This window comes from Hylobates moloch, unplaced genomic scaffold (genome assembly GCF_009828535.3).
Source record: "Hylobates moloch isolate HMO894 unplaced genomic scaffold, HMol_V3 SCAFFOLD_10, whole genome shotgun sequence".
NCBI classification, from domain to species: domain Eukaryota; kingdom Metazoa; phylum Chordata; class Mammalia; order Primates; family Hylobatidae; genus Hylobates; species Hylobates moloch.
The window spans coordinates 17,528,995-17,538,522 of record NW_026652285.1 but is presented as its reverse complement, the minus strand read 5'-3'; the positions used below and the strand labels follow the sequence as shown (position 1 = coordinate 17,538,522).

At 56.0% G+C, this 9,528-nt stretch overlaps 1 protein-coding gene across 1 annotated transcript in view; it reads left to right on the top strand.

Moving 5' to 3' along the window:
* Positions 1-306: 306 nt before the first annotated feature.
* Positions 307-9,528, top strand: part of FOXN1 (forkhead box N1) — a 30,957-nt gene continuing 21,735 nt past the window's right edge. The window contains exon 1 of the mRNA XM_032163214.2: positions 307-402. The gene's annotated coding sequence lies outside the window, so the exon portion shown is untranslated. The remainder of the gene's footprint in view (positions 403-9,528) is intronic.

Here is a 9,528-nt window from a genome sequence, read left to right as displayed (position 1 = left end):
TCTGGAGTGCAGGCGGGGGCCACGGGACCACCCCCTCCTCTACAAGCCACAGGCTGTGCCCACTGGCAGGGACAGGGGAGGGGGCCTGGGCTAGCTCAGGAGGAGGGAGGGGTGGGGGGGGGGGCCAGGGTGCGGCTGGGGCGGGCACGGGAGCCGGTACCTGTCAAACAAGAGCCAAGGAGCAAACTAGCTTCTTAGTCACCTTTCTCTTCTCTCCGTTTTGGCAGCAGCCCCTCCGGGCAAGGGGAAGCTGATATCATAATTATTGGCTCACCTGGCAGCTGCCTCCCCTCACCTGATGTCAGCACAGACACAGGACGGCCGAGCTGACGGACTGACAGACGGACAGAGCTCCTGGCCCCCCAGACCCGGGCCCCCACGCCGACCTGCTTCACTGAGCAGGTAAGAGGAGCCCCGGCCCAAGTCAGCCGTGGAGGCCAGCAGAGCCGGGCTGGGGCATGGGGCGGGCGTTCGCCTTTTTAATGGGGCTCAGGAGTGACTGGGAGCACCTGGGTGCTCCCCACATTCTCACTGCAGCTCAAGGGAGACTCAGAATTCGGGTGAGTGCCTGGAGGCCAAGGGGCACCCCTTCCCCCACGCCCCCCTCCAGTTCCTTTTCTAGGTTGTCCAACTTTAACCCCTCTTGCTGCGGTGTGGGTCTCATTCTCGGGTGTGCTGGATTGTGTGTGTGTCTCTGTGTGTTGGAGATGTGCTCACCCACCCTGTGCTGGGAGGAAATGAGGACTCAGAAGTGTTAGATCTGGAAAACTAGAGCTGAAAGGCAGGGGGCCAGGTTCTCCATCTAGTGGTTTTCCAGGTGAAGACCGGAGAGCCCAGCTCTGGGAGCTGGGGAACACCAAGGGTGTGTGCAGATCAAGGAATCGCTCCACATCTCCACGCAGCCTGGGCTAGGGTCTAGATGCCTGGGCCCATGCAGAGGCCTGGGTTGCAGAAAGGAGATGGTGCACCTTGTGGCAAAGCAGACAGGTGGCAAACAGGTGCTGTGGCCAGGAGTTGATGCCGGGCTTAGGGCAGAGTCACCTCCTATCCCCAACTCCATTTGTCTCCCGCAAGACCCCTAAGGCAGAGTCCTGGTGAGCAGAGCTGGGCCAGGCAGGGAGCCCTTAGGCCTTTGGGGCCTAGAGTTGGGGATGTGGGGAGTGAAGGCCCTTAGGGAAATGGCCGAAGCAGCAGGAAGCCCCTGCCAGCTCCCCCGACTCCTCCCCACCCACTACCCGCTCAGATAAGGTTCTGGCATTCCCCGTGGAGTCCCCCAGGCCCTCCCTAAATATCCAAAGAAGCCCGTTGGATGGAGTAGACTCTAACAAGTGGGCGTGTTTGCCTCTTCTCTCGGCACCTACAGGCATGGAGGATGTTTGGATGTGCTTTGTGGCAATGCACAACTGGTCAGTGGGAAGGGACCCGGGCGGAGGGGCTCCTCTTGGGAAGTCATCCTATCCATCCCCTGCCCTTATGCCAGTCATTGCCCACACCGGGCAGGGCTGCCCCTCCTAATCCCTGAAGGAGAAAATCTGGTCAGTTTCCTCACAATATGAAGTCCTTCCTGGAACCTCTCTGAAGTCTTTACTGCTGCAGAGTCCCGCTCTGCTTGCCCAGTAGCCTTCTTCCTCCCGCACCAAGGAACACTAGTTCCTCGGATCCAAGGGCGGCGTTGCACTGCAGTCCTGTCCCCACCGGGCTTGGCTCAGAACCTTTTACCATCTTGCTCATTCCCTGACCACAGGACACAGGCAGTACAAGGGCACCCCGAGTGGATGGGGGAAGGGGCAGCGCCTCCTATCCTGGTCCCTTTCTCTTGCGGCTCTGTGAGGGGTCCAGGGTGAGCCAGGCAGGGACAGAGCCAGGCTGAGTGCTGGAGAGGGGCAGAGAGGGTGAGGGCTGCCCCAGGTTGGGGATCCTCAAAGGCGAAGGAGCCACAGGGAGAGGCGCATGTCCTGCCGGCTCCCCGCCCAGCCCCGCCCGCGCTGCCTGTGCGAGCTCAGCTCCCGGCTCCAGGGCCTGCCGAGGCACGCTGCACCCCCAGGCCCGGCGCCTCACTCACTCCCAGAGCCAGGAACCTGTTCTCCCAGGAATACCAGGGAGTTCTCAGAGGACTTTATTTCCCAGAGGCTCAGGGAGCCCCAGAATCCTCTGGACCAGTGGGTCCTGGGAAACTAGAGAAAAATTAGGGGGCTTAGGACCCCTCCCTGCTCGCCAGCTTTGTCTCATCCACGCACTGACGCCACATTGCCCCCAACCAACAGCCGTCTTCATCGTGAGAAGGCTTCATCGCGAGAAGGCTTAGGAAAGTTAAAGACAAGGGGGAAAGCCCGCTGGTGACATGCGCCTTCTGTCATGTGCCATCCGTTGCCTCAGGGAAAGCCTTCCTTTCCCCCCATCCCCTAGAGAGTCCCATCTGGCCTCTGAGAAACCAACATATCGCCTCTTTCCTTGGACTCTTCACCTTCTCTAGCCAAGAAGTCCTTCCTGATGCCTAACCTCTCCCTTTCTGGCTTGAGTTGACACCTGGTCTTCATGGACCAGCAGAACCCCCATTGCCTGCACAAGGCCCAGGCACATAGGCAGAGACTAAGTCACATTGAAATGCCCTGGTTGCTTGGGCGCTGGCAGGGACAGAAAGGCCCCACTCTCACTGCCCCTCTTATTCTCTCTGACTCCACATTCTAACGAAGTTGCGGTCCGCTTCTGCCTGCCTCCCCATCCTCCTATAACAGAAGGATGGAGGGGACCGAGGTCCTGCAGGTATGCCCTCCCCTCTGTCCTTCCAAATCACAGCCTGCCATCCCTGCTGTGGCTGGCAGAGGGGAGTTCAGGAAGCCAGGATCGGCTTCTGCAGCAGGAGTGATTGACGGAGTTCAGAGAAAGTTCTCAGAATTTTAGGTTGAGTTTGACTGGACTGTGTGACCACAGGAGGTGGTTTCCTGAGTGGAGAGGCAACCATTGATCTGGGGTGGGTGGGGTTGGGCTGGTAACATGCCTAGGAGCTGAGGAAGGATGAGATGACCTCCAGGAGCTGGGGAAAGACAAGATGACCTCTGGGAGAGGGCCTCCCAAAAGCACCAACCACATGGTTCCAGAATACATTGGGTCTTTCCAGCTTATTCATCTCCATCCCTGCCCCTCCCTCCCTCTCTGTGCCCAGCTCCATCCTCATCCCTGACCCTTCCACCCATCTCTGTCTCTTTCCCCATCACAACCTATCTCCATTCCCATCTTCAATCCCAGCCCAGCCCCCTTCCTACTCATCCCCATCCCCAAACTTGCCTCCATCACCACCACCCCATCCTGCTCCTTCCTCCTTACCTCATCTCCTCACTCCTACCTCCAACCACACTCCTATCCCCATCTCCCCCTCCCGTTCCATTCCTCAGGATGGATCTCCTCCTATGTCACAGGTTCCCTTGGAGTCTAACACCCCTCACCAGCATCCCCACCAAGTTCTGAGGTGTCCCCCAGATTCTCTGAGCGTTGAGGAAAAGCCCAGAGCCACGCCGATAGACAAAACGAGCAGGACAAGATCATCCCTGCAGCAGCCCTTAGCTTCCTCATCCTATCTGGGCCATAAAGGCTGGATGCTCACCAAACAGTAAAAATGAGTTCAGATGCAACAAGACAAGTAGAGGGCTGGCGTCCAGACAGACCTCCACACTGCGGGCATGTGGCAGTGAAGGGGGGATGGAGAGACACACTCATAGAGCCCCAAAGCGGGGCCGGGGCAGCCTTTCTCAGGGGGCTGGGAGTGTAACTGATCCTATTAGGCATGGCGGGCCAAGGAAGAGAGGGCATGGAAGCAGGAGTAGGGACTTTTAGGGTTGATTAGGAGTGCGTATCCCCGGGTCTCTACCCTGCCTGTGGCCCTTGCTTAGTCAGCTCAGATTAATGGGGCCAGGGAGAGAATTCACTGAATCGTAATCTCTTGGGGAACTTGACTGGAGAGCCAGCTGTGAGTCATGGAGAAAAGGGAACCCGTGCTCTCACAGCTACTCTAGAAGCTTCCAGGGGTAGGCACCCCTCAAGACCCTCCCATCCCCTTCCAGGATGCAACAGAGAGCCCACTGCAAGGTCTGACCCTCGCCCTCCACCCCATGCTCACAGGAGGATGCATGGTCAGTCAGCTCCAAATCCTGCCCTCATACACCCTCTGGGGCCTTCAGGGCTCCCCCCACTGCCTCTGAGAAACTACAGCACAGAGACACACATACACACAGAGACACACACACACAGAGACACATGCACACAGACACACACACCCAGACACACACACAGAGATACATGCACACACACATACATATATACATATGGAGAGACACACACAGAGACACACGCACAGACACACAAGTGTGCGCACACACACACAGAATGAGAATGGGGTGCATCCCTGGAACCAGATTGCCTGGAGACAGTTGGAGGTCCCACTTACACTTGTAAATTCCATAGCCATGTCCCAGACTGCACCAGCCCATCAGTCTCGGAAGGCATAGAATGTACATGAGGAAGGACACACACACACATCGCTGTGATCAGAAAACCCAATTATCAGACTCTGCACTTAGCACCCCTCCTCCACGCAGGCCCGGAGTGACCACAGCAGTCTTCGCTGTCAGTGGGGGTAGTGTCCCTGGCTTCCCCTGAAGAGGGTTTCTGGAGCCCACGTAGGGCACCAAGAGCATGTGGCTTCATAGAGGTGGCTCTGCTTCTCTGTGCCTTCCCGTGAGTGTGCCCAATCTGCCTAAAGTGGGAAGGGTTTTGGAGAAAAAATTATTTGGGGTGGCAATGCCAAACCCAGGATGATCTGAGGGTGGTCAAGGGAGAAAGATGGCAGCTGGAGCCAAGGAGCTGGATGGGCTCAGGAAAATGCCCCCAGAGCCTGCCCCTTCTCCAGGGACATGATTTGGTGCTCAGAGCTGCTTCCCCTAGCCCCAGCACCTGGAGGAAGGAGCAGCGCACAGATGCCTGCATAGCAGGGAACAATCTCTCCCACTGGTGGGACCTCGGTTTCCCCATCTGTCAAATAAAGAGGGGCTTGGTTGGGAGGGCCTCCCAGTGCACTTCTCACTCCAAGGCTTAGTAAGTTCAAGGAGATAACCACCTGCCCATCCCCTGTGCAAGATGGCATTGGGGGAGGAGGTGGACCAGTATGTATTTGTCTTGTACTAAATCTGTATTATTAGTAGTGGTGGCAGAATTAATATCCCTAATAATAGACTGGTATTAATGAGCAGTTCTGATAATGATACGTACAGAGTGTGAGAGGCCCCTGGCCCAACGGACAGTGGGATCCTGGGCCATTTCTTTGCCCCCACTCAGGTGGACAGGCAAAGAGCGAGCGCACAAGCAGGACGAGGGCCCTCTTGACCATCCCTCTGGGGCACACCCCAAGGAAGGGCAGATGTTTGAAGGTAAAAAGATCTCACTCAGCCCCATCCCACTCCTGAAATCCTACAGGCCTGGGACTCCAGGGGAGGAAGCAGGGGGGCACCAGACAAGCTGGTGCTGGTTTAACTTCTGAGGATTTTGACATTCTTGTTCTCACTCAGTCCCCAGGACAGCCAGGTGAGGTATGTAGGGCAAAGATGTGGACTCCGTTTTATAAAGGAGGGAACGAGGTTTATTCTCATGACTAGCCCACACTGAGAGAAGAGCTGGGAAAGGACCTTCCTGCAGTCCTTGGTCAGGAGGACTCACTGTGAGGGAAAAGGGGGATTCTGTAGGGAAGCCAGGATCTGGGCGCAGTGAAGGCTTCCGGAGATGATAACGCCAGGTTACGGGGGAGGTGAGACCAAGCTCCAACATCCCTGTTAGTCTCACAGATCAAATCCTCTGCTGCCAATCACTGCCACAGCCCATCAGCTCCAAAGCCAATTACCTACGTGGCCCACAGGAGGCTGGGGGTGGGACCATTGGGCTCAGCCCTGGGTGACTTCATTACAGGGGTAGGACTTCCGGGCCACAGGGACCCAGAGCTAATGAGTGCTTAGAGGTCAGCCACTTCATCCCATACCTTAGCCCATTTCTCCATCCCCTTCAGCCAGTGTAGCTGGAGGAAGCTTGTTGTAGGAGGGATGAAGGCAAGGCTTCACCATCTGTGCAAAAGCCTCCTGGTCCTTCACTCATGCCCCAGCTTATCAGCCATTCTTTGGCCCCTATCACAGCTGGGCAGACTGAGGATTTCAGGGAACTTTCTTCTCTAGAAACCAATGTCTAAGGCCTCAGATCACTGCTTTCTGAACACTGCCGCCTGGAAGGATCAAGCGGGCAACAAGTTCCTCCTTCTCAAAAGCCCAGCTTTCCAGTCAAGCCCTCAGTGGTTCTAGGTCACCTTGTCCACCTCCAAGTCCTAGGTCAGGCCAGTTCTCACCATCAGACTCAGCCATGGCTTCAAAAATCCCTGGGAATAGGTGAGCACCGTGGCATGCACTTTTAGTCTCATATACTCCAGAGGCCGAGGCGAGAGCCTAGGAGTTTGAGACCAGCCTGGGCAACAAAGCAAGACCCCATCTCTAGAACCTGGGGAAGGTGGAGGTGGGAGAACCTTCTCCTTAAACTGCCTGTCCAAGGGTTTTATGTTTTTGGAACTGGGAATTCCCCTCCCCCACTAACCTTGGCAGGGCAAGCTTGCTGACCTTGCTTCTGAGAGCAAGATGTTGGGGTAGGCTCACAGCCTCACAGCCTGGACTCCAGAGTAGCCAGGGAGGCAGGAGGGTGGAAGAGGCAGACCATGAATGACACCCACGAGGGAGAGCAAAAGATCTCTGGGAGCTGAGGATGCTTAGGTGGGAGGTCTCTGGCAAGGAGCATCTAAGGAGTAGGAAGAACCCAATAGGGCTGATCTCTCAGACTAGCAGAGGAGAGAAGGGGTCCTAGTAGGTAGGTCTCAGAAAGGAATGGATAGGAGCTTTGAGGGGTAGCATTTCTTGTTTCTTTGAAACCAAACATCCCTTTCTTTCCATCTACAAAATAAACATCCCCAGCCTGGCCAACATGGCAAAACCCTGTCTCTACTAAAAATACAAAAGTGAACCAGGCTTGGTGGTGCCTGCCTGTAGTCCTAGCTTTTTGGGAGGCTGAGGCAGGAGAGTCGCTTGAACCTGGGAGGTGGAGCTTGCAGTGAGCCAAGATTGCGCCACTGCACTCCAGCCTGGGTGACAGAGTGAGACTTTGTCTCAAAAAAAAAAAAAAAAAACAGAATAAACATTCACGGGTAGGTCAAGAACATCCATCCATCTATCCCATAACTATTTATCCTTTACACTACAGATACTCACAGAAATAAAAATACTTAAAACAATAAAACATTCTTCTATCTGTTGATTTGTCCGTCTGTCCAGCTTTCCATCCATCCATTGTCCATCCATCAATCTCTCCATCCGATGATCTGTCCATTCATCCAACTGTTCATCTTTACATACATAAATACATCTATCTATCCACCCATCCATCCAGAGAGGTCAGGCTCCAGTTGGCCTCCCCAGGGCTGCTAGGAAGGGCCTGTGGTCCTGTGGCATTTATGGGGCATGTGACCTGCCTGGCCTGGGGAGACAGCCCCGCCTCAGCACTCGGGCAGGGGGCTGGTCCAGGCATGTGGGAGTATTTATACCTCGACGGAGGCTCCTGGGGAGCTGCAGGCTGAATGACTCCCCGAAGCGGTGATGGTGGCCATGACCCAGAGCCCACTGTGAGTGCTTGGATTTGGCTCCTTTGGGGCCACGGCTGGGTGGCAGAGGCTAGAGAGGGGCTGGAGAGATGGGAAGCTGCCCAGAGGCAGCTGGGGATGGCAAAAAGGAAGGGGTGCTGGGCAGAGGAGAGTGGGAGACTGGACGCTGTTGGAGTCAGGCATCTGAAGCAAAGCTGGGACCCTCCCTGGAGAAGGGATGAGTCTATTGCCCTTAAACAGGCTCTGGTGGGTGCCTTGGTGAATGGCAGGAAGGGCAGGACAAGAGGACTAAGATTACAATAAATAAGGGTTAGAGATCTGGAAGAACCTCCGGGTCGGCCCAAGGCTCAAGTGCCTTTCCAGGATGGGCGTACTAGGCAGTGCTCTGGGACCAGCCTGCTTCCAGAGGCACGTGGGAATGCTGAAGGGGCTTTAGGAGAAGCCTGATTTGGGGACTGGAATGACTCAGCTGCAGGTGTCAGTGGCTCACATGGAGGAAAGAGTCACCTGGGGGACATGGTGGCTTTTCATCCCTTGTTCTCCCCACTCCCCTCCCTGCCCATTCTGCCCCTACCTGCTCTGTACTTGAGTCAGATCTCAAGGCAGGGGCACGAAACCCATTTTCTGAAACTGACGCTGGGTTAAGAGCCAGGGAGGCCAGAATTTGGCCCTCAGAACTTCCAGCACTGACGGAGAGAAAGGAGCTAGAAACCCCCTCTTTCTTGGCATTCCCAGACCCCGAGTTTCCTGGGGTGCCCAAGCCTCAGGCACAGCCCCCAGGTCCTTCCCTGCCACCCCTGTAATTGCCGAGCTGCTCCAGGGGACCCCTCCCAGCAGCCTGTCGGGTGGAGCCCTGGGTGGGGCTACAGGCCAGCACCCAGCCGAGCCCCACCCCTCGTAAAACATGCTGCCACAGCCGGCAACAGAAACCATTAAGGTGGAACTGAGCCGTCCCCACCTCGCTCATAAAGAGTGGGTAGGAGGCAGCCCGGTGGGAGGCAGCAGGGAGCGTGAAGAGAGCCTGGGGAGGACCCTTGGTGCCCCAGGCCTGTCTGCCCCTGTGATTCAGTTGCCCACAGGGGAGGCAGGGACAGACCCTCCCAAGGAAACCTCCAACATCGCCCCCACCCACCTTTCAGGCATGAGCAGGGAGGCTGAGGCGTTTCCAAGGTGGGGCCGTGTAGCGTAATGGTTCAGCATGCTGGCTTTGAAGCCCGGGTCGGAATCCTGGGGAGCATAATTTACTAGCTGAGTGAACTTGGGCAAGTCAGGTTCACCTCTCGGAGTCTCAGTTTCCTCATCTATAAAATGGGATGATAATACAGCTCCTCCCTCCTGGGGTGTAAAAACTCAGCCAACTCTTCCTGATCTCCTTGAGGATGTCCTCAGGGGGGCCCCACATAAAGGCAGAGGAGGGCTGAGGTCCCAGCTGACAGCTCTGTGGGCCAGATACACCTTTACAGGGTACATATCTCCACAGGGTACACACCTCTATGAGGTACACACCTCCACAGGGTACACACTTCCACAGGGTACACACCTCCAAAGAGTACAGAGTACATATTTCCACAGGGTACACACCTCCACAGAGTACACCCCTCCATAGGTGTACACATCTCCACAGGGTACACCCTCCACAGGTGTGCACATTTCCAAAGGTGTACACACTTCCACAGGTGAACATACCTCCACAGGTGAACACACTTCCACAGGTGAACATACTTCCACAAGTGTACACCCCTTCACAGAGGTACACCCCTCCATGAGGTACACACTTCTACAGGGTACACACTTCCACAGGTGAACATACCTCCACAGGGTACACACCTCCACAGGATCCATACCTCCACAGG